General features: G+C 41.7%; 1 protein-coding gene and 1 pseudogene across 2 annotated transcripts in view; both read right to left on the bottom strand.

The window, feature by feature from the left end:
* SHISA9 (shisa family member 9) overlaps positions 1 to 16,377 on the bottom strand; it is a 301,910-nt gene that overhangs the window by 78,487 nt on the left and 207,046 nt on the right. The gene's annotated exons all lie outside the window — the stretch shown is intronic.
* LOC308254471 (EF-hand calcium-binding domain-containing protein 14-like) overlaps positions 1 to 16,377 on the bottom strand; it is an 88,042-nt pseudogene that overhangs the window by 40,677 nt on the left and 30,988 nt on the right. The gene's annotated exons all lie outside the window — the stretch shown is intronic.

Here is a 16,377-nt window from a genome sequence, read left to right as displayed (position 1 = left end):
AGCCACATATTTACACATTTAACGACTTTTCATTGGCTCCCTATGCCCTTAGATAAGAGTCCAGTCACTTTAGCATGCCATCCAAGATCCTGCATGGCCTGCCCCTACTAGTTTCTCATGTCCTGCCATTCTTCTATGTCATCAGACCTTCTAAGTTCACCAATCTGCTGGCTGTTCATCAAAGGCAATGTTATCGCACAGAGAAACATGTGTCATTATCCTTGCGCTGAGTAAATATAACTCATTTGTCTTCTCTTCTACAGAAAAACCAACAAAGACCAGAAAGGATACATCCTCCCAAACCCATTCATTGAATGAGTCACTCATTTATTCAAAATATTTTTGGGGAAATTAATAAGTTTCAAAAACTCAATTAGCTTCTAGAATATAGTCGCCAGCCAAAAAGGCATGTTCCCTGCCCTTGTAAAGCTTATATATGAAGATGAACTGAAATCAGACTTTTGTCCAGAAACCCAGTCCCAGAGCCTGTGCCTGCATCTGGAGAGAAGGAGAGTTTGAAGAAAAGATCCCGTCCATCAAGTCGGTGTCTCAGGGCATGAGCTCAGGATTAGGTCCAGCTGGGTTTGAAACCTGACTCTGCCAACATTCAGATGTGTGGTCTCGGGCCAGTTTCCTAAAGTCTCTGTTTCTCAGTTGCTTCGTGCAGCAAGCCTACCTCAAAAGGTTAATGAGATGTTGCCTTATTGTAAGGGCTCAATAAATGCTGGCTTTAAAAAGTTGCACCCTTGTCTGGTCGGTGTGGCTCAGTGGTTGAGCATTGACCCATGAACCAAGAGGTCACTGGTTCAATTCCCTGTCAGGGCACATGCCCAGGTTGCAGGTTCAATCCCCACTGGGAGGCATGCAGGAGGCATGCCATTGATGTTTCTATCTCTCTATACCTCTCCCTTCCTCTCTCTAAAATCAATAAAGACATATTTTTTAAAAATCTACTCTTAAAAAAAAGTTGCACCCAACTTCCTCCCAATTAGCTTAGATCTAGCCCCTTTTGTTTTCTGAATACAGGAATGTGGCTTCAGTTAAGAGCCTTGTCCATTAGCTCAGGCATCCAGCATCTTCTTTAGTTAAATAAAGAATTTGTAATGATGTACTAAGATATAAGCTCCACGAGGTCATGGACATCTTTTGTCTGTTTTGCTCATCAATATAACTTCAGTATCTAGAACAATTTCTGACACACAGAAGGTGCTCAGGAAGTATTTCTTAGGATAATGAATACTGTACCTGTCAGCAGTTGCAGAAATTAATCTGTCCAATCATTGCTATTATTAACAACTGCCACTTTCCACATGAACAGTGAAATTCGGTCCATACCACAGCTCTAATTCTCTCAACAAAATCATGAGGCAGGTCTGATTATTCCAGTTTACAGATGAGCAAACCTCCTATTCTAAGACCCAGTGAAGTTAACAAATTGCCCAAGGCCACATAACTGCTAAGTGACACAACTGGGATCTAAGTCTGAGGTTGGTTTTAACCCTGAGCTGGGCTGCAATCCAGGCACTCCTGAGCCTTCCTGGGGGAGGCAGAGCATCTTCTTTTCCTCTCATCCCTCTGATGGAGCCCCAAAGGAGACGGTGAGGAGCACAAAGGAAAGGCTGGCAGTAAAGAAACAATAGGGCTGAAGGAACCTCATTGTCAATAACTGCCGAAAATTCATGACACTAATTAAGAAAGATGCTGCTTGTTCTGCCACAAGCTCTATCTTCTTGCAGAGATCAATAAATCAGAAATAATTATTTACCTTGCCTAGGCTGCTTCCCTCTTTTACTGCCTTATTTTCCCCCTCCTTTCTTTGTATATATGCGCAAGTTGATGAAGGAGCCTCATTTTCACTAATGAAAGAAACTTAATTTTATTGGCACCATAGCCCTCATTAAGAAGAGCAAAATCCACTTAGTAGTGGCTTCTGCTGCTTTCCATTTGTCCAAATCAGGGCCCATGATTAACAGAAGGCCAGTTTGAGCATGAAATTTAAGTTTCCTTTAAATCCATTGCTATTGTTTTAGGAAAGACATTGCATGATAGATGGGAACAGTCACTAAAAATGGCAACGGCCTTCTCCTCACTGTTGTTTTTTGTTTCATCCTGCCACTCCCTCCCCAATAGTGTACACAATGCCAACAGTGAGGTGGTGCCAAAGAATTTGGAACCTAGAAACCGGGTTATCCACAGAATGTAAGATGGATAGCCAAGTAAAGATAAGTAACATCAGCTTAAAAGAACTGAAAATAAAAATCACCCAGGCTAGGAATGTAACAGTTGATCCATCCATCAGAAGGGTTCTTACCCAGCCACACACACAACAAGGACAATAAAAGAAGATGACATTGGTCACGCTGCCCTTCCAAGACTGTCCATGACATGTATACACTGTCCTACCAACTTGGCAGATGTCATAGGACAAGTGGTATGCTGGTAAATGTGATTTTTAAAAAATATTTCTTTATTGATTAAGGTATTACATATGTGTCCTTATTCCCCCATTCCCCCCTCCCACCTCCCATTCATGCCCCTACCCCCCTGTTATCTGTGTCCATTGATTAGGCTTACATGCATGCATATAAGTCCTTTGGTTGATCTCTCCCCCTTACCCTCACCCTCCCCTACCTTCCCTGAGGTTTGACATTCTGATTGATGTTTCTCTGTCTCTGGATCTATTTTTGTTCATCAGTTTATGTTGTTCATTATATTCCACAAATGAGTGAGATCATGTGATATTTATCTTTCTCTGCCTGGCTTATTTCACTTAGCATAATGCTCTCCATCTCCATCGATGTTGTTGCAAATGGTAAGAACTCCTTCTTTTTTACTGCAGCATAGTATTCCATTGTGTAGATGTACCACAGTTTTTTATTTTTTTTATTTTATTTTTTTTAAATATATTTTATTGATTTTTTACAGAGAGGAAGAGAGAGGGATAGAGAGTTAGAAACATCGATGAGAGAGAGACATCGATCAGCTGCCTCCTGCACGCCCCCTACTGGGGATGTGCCCGCAACCCAGGTACATGCCCTTGACCGGAATCGAACCTGGGACCCTTGAGTCCGCAGGCCGACGCTCTATCCACTGAGCCAAACCGGTTTCGGCTGTACCACAGTTTTTTAATCCACTCATCTGCTGATGGGCACTTAGGCTGTTTCCAAATCTTAACTATGGTGAATTGTGCTGCTTTGAACATAAGGGTGCATATATCCTTTCTGATTCGTGTTTCTAATTTCTTGGGATATATTCCTAGAAGTGGGATCACTGGGTCAAATGGGAGTTCCATTTTTAGTTTTTTGAGGAAACTCCATACTGTTCTTCACAGTGGCTGCACCAGTCTGCATTCCAAACAGCAGTGCAAAAGGGTTCTTTTTTCTCTGCATCCTCGCCAGCACTTGTCATTTGTTGATTTGTTGATAATAGCCATTCTGACAGGTGTGAGATGGTACCGCATTGTTGTTTTGATTTGCATCTCTCTGATGATTAGTGACTTTGAGCAGGTTTTCATATGTCTCTTTGCCTTCCTTCTGTCTTCTTCCAAAAAGTGTCTATTTAGATCAGTTGCCCATTTTTTTGATTGGGTTGTTTATCTTCTTTTTCTTAAGCTGCAGGAGTTCCCTGTAAATTTTGGAGATTAAACCCTTATCGTTGATATCATTGGCAAATATGTTCTCCCATGCAGTGGGCTTTCTTATTGTTTTATTGATGGTCTCCTTTGCTGTGCAAAAGCTTTTTATTTTGATGTAGTCCCATTTGCTTATTTTCTCTTTAGTTTCCATTGCCCTAGGAGCAGTATCAGTGAAGAAATTGTTTCGGCATATGTCAGAGATTTTTCTACCTGTGGATTCCTCTAGTATTTTTATGGTTTCCCGTCTTATGTTTAAGTCCTTTATCCATTTTGAGTTTATTTTTGTGAATGGTGTAAGTTGGTGGTCTAGTTTCATTTTTTTGCATGTATCTGTCCAATTTTCCCAACACCATTTATTGAAGAGACTGTCTTGACTCCATTGTATGTTCATGCCTCCTTTGTCAAATATTAATTGAGCGTAGTGGTTTGGGTCGATTTCTGGGTTCTCTATTCTATTCCATTGATCTATATGTCTGTTCTTGTGCCAGTACCAGGCAGTTTTGTGAACAGTGGCTTTGTAATACAGCTTGAAATCTGGTATTGAGATCCCACCTACTTTGTTCTCAGGATTGCTGTGGCTATTTGGGGTCTTTTTTATTCCAGATGAATTTTTGGAGAGTTCTTTCTAGGTCTGTGAAATATGCCATTGGTATTTTAATGGAGAGTGCATTGAATCTATAGATTGCTTTGGGTAGTATGGACATTTTAATGATGTTGAGTCTACCAATCCATGCATGAACATGGTATGTTCTTCCATCTGTTTACATCTTCCTCTATCTCTTTTTTCAGTGTCCTGTAGTTTTCCGTGTATAGGTCTTTTACCTCCTTAGTTAAGTTTATTCCTAGGTATCTTAATTTTTTTGGTGCGATGGTAAATGGGATTGCTTTTTTAGTCTCTCTTTCTGTAAGTTCACTATTGGTGTATAGAAATGCCATCAATTTCTTGGCATTAATTTTGTATCCTGCTACATTGCTGAATTCATTTATTAAGTCTATTAGTTTTTTTATGGAGTCTTTCGGGTTTTTTATGTACAATATCATGTCATCTGCAAATAAGGACAGTTTTACTTCTTCTTTTCCAATTTGGATGCTTTTTATTTCTTCTTGTTGTCTAATCGCAATGGCTAATACTTCCAGTACTATGTCAAACAGGAGTGGTGAGAGTGGGCATCCCTGTCTTGTTCCTGTTCTTAGGGGAAATGGTTTTAGTTTTTGCCCATTGAGTATGATGTTAGCTGTGGGTTTATCATATATAGCTTTTATTATGTTGAGGTATGATCCTTTTATTCCCACCTTGTTGAGAGTTTTTATCAAGAAAGGGTGTTGGATTTTGTCAAATGCTTTTCCTGCATCAATTGATATGACTATGTGATTTTTATCTCTCAATTTGTTTATGTGATGTATCACCTCTATTGATTTGCGGACTTTGTACCATCCTTGCATTCCTGGGATAAATCCTACTTGGTCATGGTGTATGATCTTTCTGATGTAGTGCTGGATCCGATTTGCTAGAATTTTGTTGAGGATTTTGGCATCTATGTCCATGAGGGATATTGGCCTGTAATTCTCTTTCATTGTGTTGTCTTTATCTGGTTTTGGTATTAGGGTGATGCTGGCTTCATAGAAGGAGCTCGGAAGTGTTCCTTCCTCTTGAAATTTTTGGAATAGTCTGAGGAGGATAGGTTTTAGTTCTTCCTTGAACATTTGGTAAAACTCCCCTGTGAAGCCATCTGGCCCCGGGCTTTTGTTTGCTGGAAGCTTTTTTATGACTGCTTCAATTTCTTCCATAGTTATTGGCCTATTGAGATGTTTAGATACTTCCTTTAACAACCAGATTTCTGGGGGAGAGAAAAGCTCTAGTTTGTAACCTTTGCCAATTGTCATGCCGTAGATATTCCCATCATGGCCTATTGCAAGCAACCAGCATGAATATTAGATTTGGGAAGAGATGTGTATAGTTCTGTGTACAGATGTATACAACCCATTGAATGTGGATTTTGGGAAGAGATGAGTGCAATTGGTTCTTGTAGGTCTAACATTTGGGCTCTGCTATCCCTAGTGGTCATGCCTCAGGAATCCTTTGATTGTAATTTAGCTTCCCATGTGGTTGGCTCATGAGGGAGAACTCACTTGTCTGCCTCAGCATTGTCTGCTTGATGGCTGACTCTGTTCTTCGGTGGCAAGAGATACATTTTCATGATGGTTTACTAGTATACTTCAGCCTGGGCATGCTAGACACCCTGTTTCTAGTACAATATAATGATTTCTGGGCTCCCACTTCACCCAGGCCACACCCAGACAAGAAAGACCTAGAGTCAAACCCAGCAGCGCTGTGGGTTGAACCCAACTGGCTATGAGTTCAAGGATGAGCTTCAGAGATGTTCCTAGAATGGGGACACTGCAACTTTATTGCAGGTAGACTAGCAAGCTATGTTCATTTTAGCTTGTGAGGTGAAGAATCTCACTACCATCGGAGGTAATTTCCACCAATGTGTCCCTTCAGGATTGTCGATGTGAACTCTCAATGTCTAGCATTACAGCTGCACGGGATATGGGAGGCCTGGGGAGGCAGCACCCAGCCATTATGTTTTTAGACAAAGCCTATGTCTTGCCTATTTTCTTATTTGATTAACAAGTAATGGCAATAATCCTCAATTAACTAAAAGACGGTGAAGTGGAAAACTAGGGTGAGGGGTACACAGGAGCTCTCTAGACTATATTTGCAACTTTTCTATAAATCTAAACTATTCTAAAAACATTAAAAAACAAAAGACTATTAAGCATTTCTAGTTCTTTGAGGTTCTGTGTAGGGTTTAAGCTATCACTAAACCCACAGTGATTGCTCTAATAGGCAAGTTTGAATGTGACTCTTGTTTAAAACTCTCCATTGGTATTACCTCACAATGCAAAACTGCATAGAAAAAGCACTCGAAGAAAATAACCAAGAATGACAATAACTGTTATCTTTGGAGGGTGAGTGGAGGTAAGGTGGAGGTTTTTTCCTACTTTAATTTTTGGTTTTCTTCTAAATTTTCCAGCATTACTTTTAAGGGAAAAGAGATTTGCAAAAAGGTTTCATTGTTGCCCTGCCATCTACAACATAAAGCTGCTTGGCTTAATATACCAGGACCTTCATACTGAGCTTGCTTCTGTAATTTCATCCTTCACCACTCCCCATCCTCCTTTAAACAGCAGTATTTCTGAATAATTCTAAAATCCAACTGTTGTCCTAGAATGCTCTGTGGTTTCACAACTCTGAGTCTTTGTTCTTCTAGTCCCATAGAGACTAGAAGGGTTAAGGCACCCATAACCCTGAATCACTGAGAAATGCCTTACCTCCTCCCTAGTCTAATATTTGGATGTTTCCTTTAAAACCTAGCTGAAATATCACCTTTCTTGGGAAACCTTCTTTGACACCACTCCCCCCAAGCCTCCCTACAGAATTCACACCCTCCTTTCACTGCCATATGCAGCTGTCTATCATTGTATTTATCACAGTGATTGGTACTGATGTGTTCACATGTTACCCAACGACAAAATCATTGAGGGCAGCATAGTGTCTAATATATCACTGTGTCTCCAGGGACTAGTATAGTGCCTGGCATGTGGAACTCACCATAATAAATCTTTGTTGAGAGGATTTAGTGAATGGACACATGAGCAGATGTTTGGCTACCCCCATAAGGGACCACTATCTACTTATAAAAGATTAATTCTTTCCAAGAGCCAAAGCAGAGAGCCAGAGCCAAGCTAGGAAGCCAGGTGAGGTGGGTAGTACCTCGACAAAGGCACAGGGATATAGATGACCAGGAACCTCACCTGAGTCATAAACAGTGTGAGTGACTCTGAGAAGCAAGGGCTTCCCCTTCTGAGGTTCCAGGGTGACAGTTTTAAAGTTGCCTTGCTGTGAGATGCCAAAAAGAGATTCTAACCCGACTTGTCTGTTACTCATATGTATCTCATATTGTTAGGAATAAAATACCCATCAGAGATCATCAAATCCAGTGGTTTGTTAACTGCACTTCACTGAAATCTGGGATTCTGTAGAACTGTTTCACAAACAGGAATGTGGGGAAGACCGGTGCCACAGACCACATCGTGGGCACATTAACTGGGCAGCTCCATTTGTAACTGGCATGTGTGCTGGCACTCCACAGGAAATTCTTGAAGAAATGGTTCTGCTGAAAAAAACAAAGGTAGGGATGGAGGGAAAGAGAAATAAATAAATAAAGAGGTGGGGGGGAGGGAGGGAGGGGTGAAGGAGGGAGACGAAGGGATGAAAAGGGAAAGAAAGAGAGGAGAGAGAGATGGAATGAAGTAGGAAACAAAACAAAGAAAGGGTAAAGGAAAGAGAAAAACAAGAACCTAGAAAGAAAAGAAATAAGGGAAGGAAGGAAGGAAGGAAGGAAGGAAGGAAGGAAGGAAGGAAGGAAGGAAGGAAGGAGGGAATGAGGGAAGGGAGGAAAGGAGTGATGAAAGGAGGAAGGTTAAAGAAGAGAAACGAAAAAGAAGAAAAAGAAGGAGGAGGAGGAGGAGGAGGAGGAGGAGGAGGAGGAGGAGGAGGAGGAGGAGGAGGAGGAGGAGGAGAAGGAGAAATAAAATCCAAATCTGTCCGGAGAAAACAGGCTCAGGGGAGCGGTGAGGTTTCTGAGATTAAAAAGGAAGGAGGTGCCACTGTGATGATGACAAGCCTCATCCTCTCATTCCCAATTCACTCCACCACATTTAAAGACAGAAGTTCCATTAGCTACATCTTCCTCCCCTCCATCCCACAATGCAATAGAATGCCCTAACAACTGTGCCAAGCCCAGCACACCCAATGAAGCCAAAAGCAAAGGTGGTATTGTGGAAATTAAAAACTTCAAATAGGAGATTAGATGCTCTGGCCATCTCATGAGCCATGAATCCTGCAAAAAGTTGTTGCCAAATAGAGAATCTTCATGACTTGCTCACATGAATAGAGGAAAATGATTCATAATTAGGGCAGCAACTGTTTGCATGTAAATAAGAGCTGGTGTGTCTGGAAATCCCTTGTCCTCCTAAATGGTTCAAATATTCCCCTTGTAAGGCACCCATAACCCTGAATCACTGAGAAAAATCTCTCCTCAAAGACTGTACAAAAGAGAACTTGAATAAGACTTGGGTTGGGGTGGTCAGTGGATTCTAATGTCTGGGGAGTTGCCATATTTGTTTATTCAACATTCATTTTCTGAGAGCCTCCTATATTCCAGGTACTGTCCTAGGAGATGGATACATAACCATGAAAATGTGGCCCCCGTTTTCAAAAGCTCAAAATCTAATAGGTAGATCATTCTGATTATAATAATGTGTGATAAAGGGCTATCAGAATGTAGGAGAGGGATGGTGGGAAGAAAGTGCTAACACCTCTCCCAGCAAAGGAGAGTCAGAGAAGAGATTCTAGTCCAGTGTTCTCAAGCTTGAATCTCATATGAATTCCCTGGGACCTTGTAGAGGCAGATTCTGATTCAGGAGCCCTGGGGTGGGCCTCAGATTTTGCTAGTCCAACAGGTTCCCCGATGATCCTGAAGCTGCTGGCTCACAGCCCAGACATGGAGAAGCAAAGTCCGAGAACAGAGCCACTCAACACATGGTCCTCTGGCAGCATCACTTTGAATATGCATAAATGCAAATTTTCAGGCTTTACTCCACACCCACTAAATCAGAATCTCTGGGGGTGGAGCCTAGAAATCGGAGTTTTACTTAATTCTCCAGGTGACTCACACATGCTGACATTTGAGAAGCAGCATGGTTGGGGATCTATTTGAACCGAGTCCCAAAGAAAGAGGTAACAGTGAACCTCATACAACTTCATCTATCAGAGACTCCATTGTCTGCCTCCTATTTCAGCACCAACAAATATTTTTTTTATTCACTTGACCAGAAAGAAAGTCAACAACAATTCCAAGGCAAAACTGGACCTAATTTCCCAGGAGCTGAGACAGGCCTGAAAACTCCTAGAGGGGAAAAGAAGGATAAAGTGGATGTATTATACCACGGGGGGTATAATAAAATACATAAATGGGAGGATATGTGTATGGCATGTGTCCCAGCATTACCTCATTCTGTTCCTGTGACAGACATCAGTAATCAATTCCTGTTCTCTTTCCTGCTTAGTCCAGACACTATCACAGAAACCATCTCAAACCATCCCTGGCCAATTATTTAGTCAAAATAAATGTTTTAACCAGGCACAGGAGAAAAAGGACCAACATCATCCTCCCTCCCCTATGGTATGCATTTCTCAATAAGAAGAATCATTATTCCAGGGTCATCAGGTGAGGTGACCAACTATCTATTCAGAACGTGATGTTTGCATATTTCACCCAAGGGGAAGAAAGGAGAGGAAGTGCATAGTTACTGAGCCCCTACTATGTGCCATGCACATTCCTAAGGACTTTATATATGGAATAGTTCATCTAGTCCTCATTGTACAGTAGCCATATGGGGTAAATGTTATCCACACTCTATAGAGAAGCTTTAGAGCTCTTAAGTGACTTGCCTGCTCTCAAACAGCTGGTGGAGAGCTTGAATTCAAGCTCAGGTCTCTCTGGCTTGAAATATGGGTCCTTTTACAGTAGATTCTAATAAACAGAGGCATCACAGATAGGATATTGATGAAAAAACAAGACCGCAGACTAGCAAGGGCTTCAGTAGGTTGTTCCTAGAGAGCTCAGCAGTTAAAAGAGCCAGTGGGTTCTCTTAAAGGGCCCTTGTTGGCCCAGAATCTCTAAGTTTCAGATGGTGTGCATCCCAAATTTCAGCTTCTGGTTGATCCCAAAAGGACCTGGTAGTGACCCTGGAATGTTTACCCCAGGAGCACAAAATCCTTAAGGAAAAAAATGGTGGTTTTATCAGACAAAACTCAAAGGAATGATCTGTTGTTTTAATTACTAATTCTGCAATCTGGTTTATTTTCCCTTATGGGGAGTATAATTAAATACATACATTAATCCTGTTGTTGATATTATTGTATATTACAATAATTCCATTATTATCATTATTACTATTATAACAGTGTGACAGGTTGGGTTCTCCAGATGGAATTTCGGGTGCACGATGGTTATTGGGGATCAACACCTGTGAATGGGAGGGAGCAAGACTGTGCAGAGGGAGAAGTTGAACTGCGATCATGCTGGAAAAGCCTAGGACACCCAGCAAGGAGCTCTGGAACAATGTTATCCATCAGGGTTTCCCCTTTGGCCAACATTGTCCAGCCTTTACATACCTGCCTCATCCAGTCACCGCAAGAATGTGATGATGTAGCTCTCCACAGCTGTGATGGACCAGAAAGGGCTGACAGCTCTAGGCTACCTGCTGACCATACTCGCTGTGGCTGGACAGCGAGTCCTTCTTTGAAGGAGAACCCACGTGGGGCATCTCTGTTTACCAAAATGAATGTTAACTACTGATATTTGAATAGAGCTTTACAATGTATGACATTTTCATATCTGTTAGCACATTTGTTCCTTGCAATACAGATCTGGGTGCTATAGTAGATTTTATTGTTGTTCAAAATATGTGCTGATCTACCCTATGGAAGAATTACTTGCTCCACTGACGGCAATCAGTTACATGGCTTGCACTGACCAATGAGCTATGAGTGAAAGTGATATGTACCACTCCTGATTCGAAGCCTTTAGAGTCGTTACATGTGTGTCATCTTCTCTCTCTTCTTTTTCCCTTTGCTACGAATCCAGATGTCTCACAAAGGGCTGCTCCCTCAGAATGGGTTCCTGAGTAAAGGCGCACAGAGCAAAAGCTGTGCCTCTACAACAATGAACATGCATATGAGTGAGTAGAGACCTGTGTTGTTTCAAGCTGCTAAAATGTTTGGGGCTGTTTGTTAGCACAGCATAACTTTAGCCTCGTCTGACTGAAACACCTCCCATCACCTACAAGACATAAAGCCCCAGGTCTTCAGCAAGGCTTAATATAATCCAGCCTCTGCCCATCTCTCCAGTCTCTCATCATGCCTCACCTCCTTGCTTTGCTTCAACTACATCAAACCCATTTCTCTTCTTGAAAATCTTTTCCCCCCTTCTCTAAGATTGAGCTCAAATGTTCTCTACTCTATGCAATTTTCCCTCACCCCTTCGCCTTGGGCAGAAACAACTCCGCCAATCTTTCCCATTGGCCTAGATAGAACCTATTTTGTTAATCCCTGCCCAGTGCCTAGCACATGATCAAGCACTCAGCAGGTGCCCAATTAATATTTGTTGGAATAAATCATAGCTAACGTATACTGAGGTATTAGTGTGTGCCAGGCACTGCATTAAGTGCTCAATATAGATTATCTAATTTAATTTATGTTAAATTAAATTAAAGTAGGTATTACTCCTGTTTCCCAGTTTACAAATGGGAAAACTGAGGCTCAGAGAGATTAAGAAACTTAGTTGGCACTTGGCAATAACAAAACCAGGTACTCTGGTTCTACCACCTACTTCTAATTCACTGTGCTACCCTGTAGCAATTCGCCTATACCCAGATTCTAGCAAAGTTTCTTACACATAGTGGACACTTACTGAGTGGTAGCAAGGATGTATCAGGTCAACATATTTGGAGGGATCTGTCCCTACTGCAGTGATAGAGGGAGTACAGTGACCATGAAAATGTATAAATAGACCAACTAAAACTTGGTCTACTTTGTATTCTCACCATGCACTAGCAATTCTAAACAATGTCAGTGATGAAATAATCTTCCCTGCCAAGGCTGGTCCTTCGATCCTTTCCATCTCTCATCACCCCCACCTTGATGCAACACCAAATGGTTGCTGAATGAATGAATGAACTAATTAATAGAATCAATGATAATGAGAATCATGAAGATGCAGCAGTTGACAGAGAACAAGCCAATTACTTCCATGACTTTCAATTAAAGCAAAGCCCATAGCCTTGTTTGACATGTTGCCTCCCTTGGAAAATGTGGGCAAAATTGAGGGGAAACCATCCAACCCAGCTGGATGGGCCTGGCATTTGGGAGAGAATAAAAACCATCCATTTTGCAAATCCAAAGGGCTTGCCATCACCCAGCCACATCAAGTGAGGGGACAGAGAAATATCTCCCCTTGGTGACCCTGCCTATACCAATGACCAGAGCTGCAAATATGCAAGAAGGATTCAGGAAGGAATCTTGAACCTGACGTTGTACAGACACTATTGGGCAATGACTCAAGTTTCCACAGCCCACTGCTCACCAAACTGTTACTCCTTCAGGAAAAGAGAAATAAAATTCACAAATACTTCTTATGATTAACTTCATTTTCTTGGGCCTTGGGTGATAGTTTTATTGATATTTTATCATAACAGAGGATGGGAATTTCAACATTCCCACACTTTCACATCAATGCAGAATCCTCTTATGTTTGATGAAACCAAGATCCAGAAAAATAAAGGACTTGTCTAAGATCCTACTTAGCTCTATAGTCTCAGTCTAAGACTGCTCACTTGTTTATCTACTTGCCTGTCTTTTTCACTAGACTGTACATTTCTGGAATGTGAAATGCTACCTCGTTCCTCATTGCTTCCGGTGCTATGAAAAAAGCCCTTAGTCTGTTGAGTGAGTAAAGGATGAATTGCCTCTTTCTGTCATGGTCTAGCCTGGTGACTCTCTCCTAGTACATCTTCCCCAAGTGATGGACTTGGTCACACACAATATCCTCCCCATGAGGACCTAGAGATGTGGGTCAGGGGAGAAATCCCAAAATATTTGGTTTCAATCAGAAATGCTTCTCACAGGCTGCCCACTTTCTCCCCAAAGTTTGCTCCAATGACCTTCAATTGGTCATATCAGTGAGAGGGTCTCCATTAGGGGTTAACTGCTTTCAAGACTTTTTCTGAACACCTATTGTTTCCTCTCTTCATGAGGAAGGCACATGTCAGGACTTGCCAAATAGTCATGAGGAAAAGGCAGTGACATTAGAGCAGTGGTCTTCAACTTCAGGAAGAGTTTGCCCTCACCACCCAGGGAACCTCTGGCAATGTGTGCACATATTTTTGGTTGTCACAACTGGAGGAAGAGGATGCCACTCAACCTAGAAGGTAGAGCTAGGAATGCTATGAAACATCCTAAAGTGCACACAACAGCCTCTACAGTAAAGGATTATCCAGCCCTAAATGTCAACAGTGCCCAGGATAAGAAGTTCTGCATTAGTAGCATTGGAAGTTAGAAGCATTAGGTATGGGAAGTCACACATTCCATGTTAGGAAGAATAATGATGATGAGAATGATAACTAGCAACAGCAGTAAATACCTACTAGATGGCAGACATTCTTCTAAGTGCTTTACACTTTAACTGTCAGTCCTCGTCCAATGGCCCTTTGAGGCCGGGAAGATTACAGTCCCCATTTTACTAATGAGGAAACCAAGGCACCCAAGTTCACCCAGCTAGTGACTATCAGAGATTCTATTCCCACCTCAACGGTTTGGCTCCAAATCTGTATTCTTGGCCACTTTAGTGAATTGAAATCAGGAAGGTTTCCTGTCCTGCTCCTGGATTCATTTCTTTAGGAAAGAGACCAGCATCCTGTGCTTGAGGCTGAGTTTCAAATGCAACAAAGCAGAGTTTGCACTTGTGTGGGACTGGGTGGAAGGGAGATGTCAGGACTGAAAACGAAACAGTGACTAATGCTTTTGCAGTTGGGGGGGAACAAATGGCAGATCTGTGAGTACGAGACTGGATTCTATTTCCACCATAGTGGTTAATGAGGGAGGTTGGTGTAGTGGAAAGAACATTATTTCAGGAAGGAAGAAGCCAGATTCGGGGCACAGTTCTGCCACAGATAAGTTGTGGAACTCTGGGCAAGTTATGTAAGCTCTCAAGCCTGAGTTTTCTTTTTGCTATTTTCCATTTTAGCTCTTCACAGAGTAGGTGTTGACAAACTATAGTTTATAGGACAAATATAGTGGTCACTTGTTTTTGTTAATAAAGTTTTATTGGGGTGCAGCCACACACAACTATTACACACTGCCTATGGCTGCTTTTGTGCTCCCATAGCAGAGTTGAGTGGTCCACAAATCCTAACATACTTACTATCTAGCCCTTCACAGAGAAAGTTGGGTGAGGCCTAGTGTAGAGCTATCTTTTTGTAGATTTTCTTTCCAAATCTGTGAAGTAGGAAAAAAAAAACTCATACCTGTGCTGCATACTACACTGAAATATCATGATGCACTAATGCAATGACATGTGTGTAAGTACTTTGAAAAAGTACTAAGAAATATATGCATTGTGGTATTAGTAGTAAACGATGGGGATGTAATGTGGCACAGTCAGAAAGAAAGAAAGGAAGGAAGACAGCATGGGATTTAGAAGCAAGCACACCTGAATATGAATCCAAGTCTACCCAATTATTACTGTTGTGATCTGGAGGTAGTTATTAAATCCCTTGAGTCTGAGTTTTCTTAACTGAGGATAACATTATTAAACCAGGGAAGGGGAATAATGCATAATGGGGATAATTATACCTAATTTCTAAAGTTGCTGGGAGTATTAAATAAAATACGCTCAACAGCTTTTTCATTTGTTCATTGAATATGTCAAATGAATGCCCTACTGTGTACCTGGAGCTATGGCAGTCATCAGGTGTCCAGCTGTGCGCAGACAGATAAATAGCAACTGATGACCACCATCTTGGCACTTGTGGTCTAGTGGAATAGACAACCTTGAGCAAGAAATTTCAGCACATGAAAATTCTTTGAACACGGTGAGGGCCATTCAAATTAAGTGGTAGAATTACTATGAATGCTACCAATGGCTGAGAATTTTTCAAAGGTACAAGAAATGATCTGGGTTCCCAGTTGTGAGAAGACTTCAAGGGTGGTGAGGTGCGGGGGGATTCACAGAGTGGAAGAGCTTAACTCAGGGAAGGGAGAAGAAAAGAAGGCACACAAGCAGAGCACTGGATAGATCTGAGCACTGCATAGGCCAAGGGGTAAGAGACGGCAAAGGCAGGGAAGGAGTATGTGAAAAAGACAGGCCTGGAGGCCACATTTCTCCTATTGAACTCTATGAGATCACACACAACATACACATTCACCAAGGATGCCTCCTTTTCTTACAGACAGGAGCCCCTCTGGGCCTCTCCAAAGAAACCCATTGCAACTGCAAATGTACAATACAGCATGCATGTACACTGTGGGAGAGGGTGTGTGCATTTTTACTAAACCGGTTCCCTCTTTTTCCTGAGAAACCTACTCAACCATATTCACCAGCATCCCTTGTAATTGGATATAGCCATACAATAGTTCTGGCCAAAGGAACCTAGGTAGAAATTATATTGGCCCTCATAGCCTATCCTAGGAAAAGCCTCCCATCTATTCCCCAGTCTTACTCTCTCCTAGTCTGCTAGTCAGATGCAGGGGACCCAGTGAAGGACTACCAGGCCCTAAGAGGATGGTGGAGCCAGAAGATAGAAGAATCCTGGGTCCCTGAATGATTACATGGAGCAGAGCTCATTGGGATGTGAATATGAAATAAACATGGATTATACTAAAGCACTGAGAGTTTGGGGTTGTTTTTATTCTTTAGTGTCCTATTTAATATATAAAGTATCTCACTTCCTTCCTCTTTACACATTTACTGCCACGAAAATGGAAGCTTCATGATGACAAGAACTTATTCTTATTCACCCTTATCTCTCTAGAACAGTCTGACATAAGAAGATACTTAGTAAACATTTGTAGACAAAAATATATTAGCAAGCGAGGACAAGATAAATAGCAACTG

The sequence above is a fragment of the Plecotus auritus genome, assembly GCF_963455305.1.
Source record: "Plecotus auritus genome assembly, chromosome: 7".
Lineage (NCBI taxonomy): Eukaryota > Metazoa > Chordata > Mammalia > Chiroptera > Vespertilionidae > Plecotus > Plecotus auritus.
The sequence above is the reverse complement of the archived record's forward strand: the minus strand, read 5'-3'. Positions and strand labels throughout refer to the sequence as shown.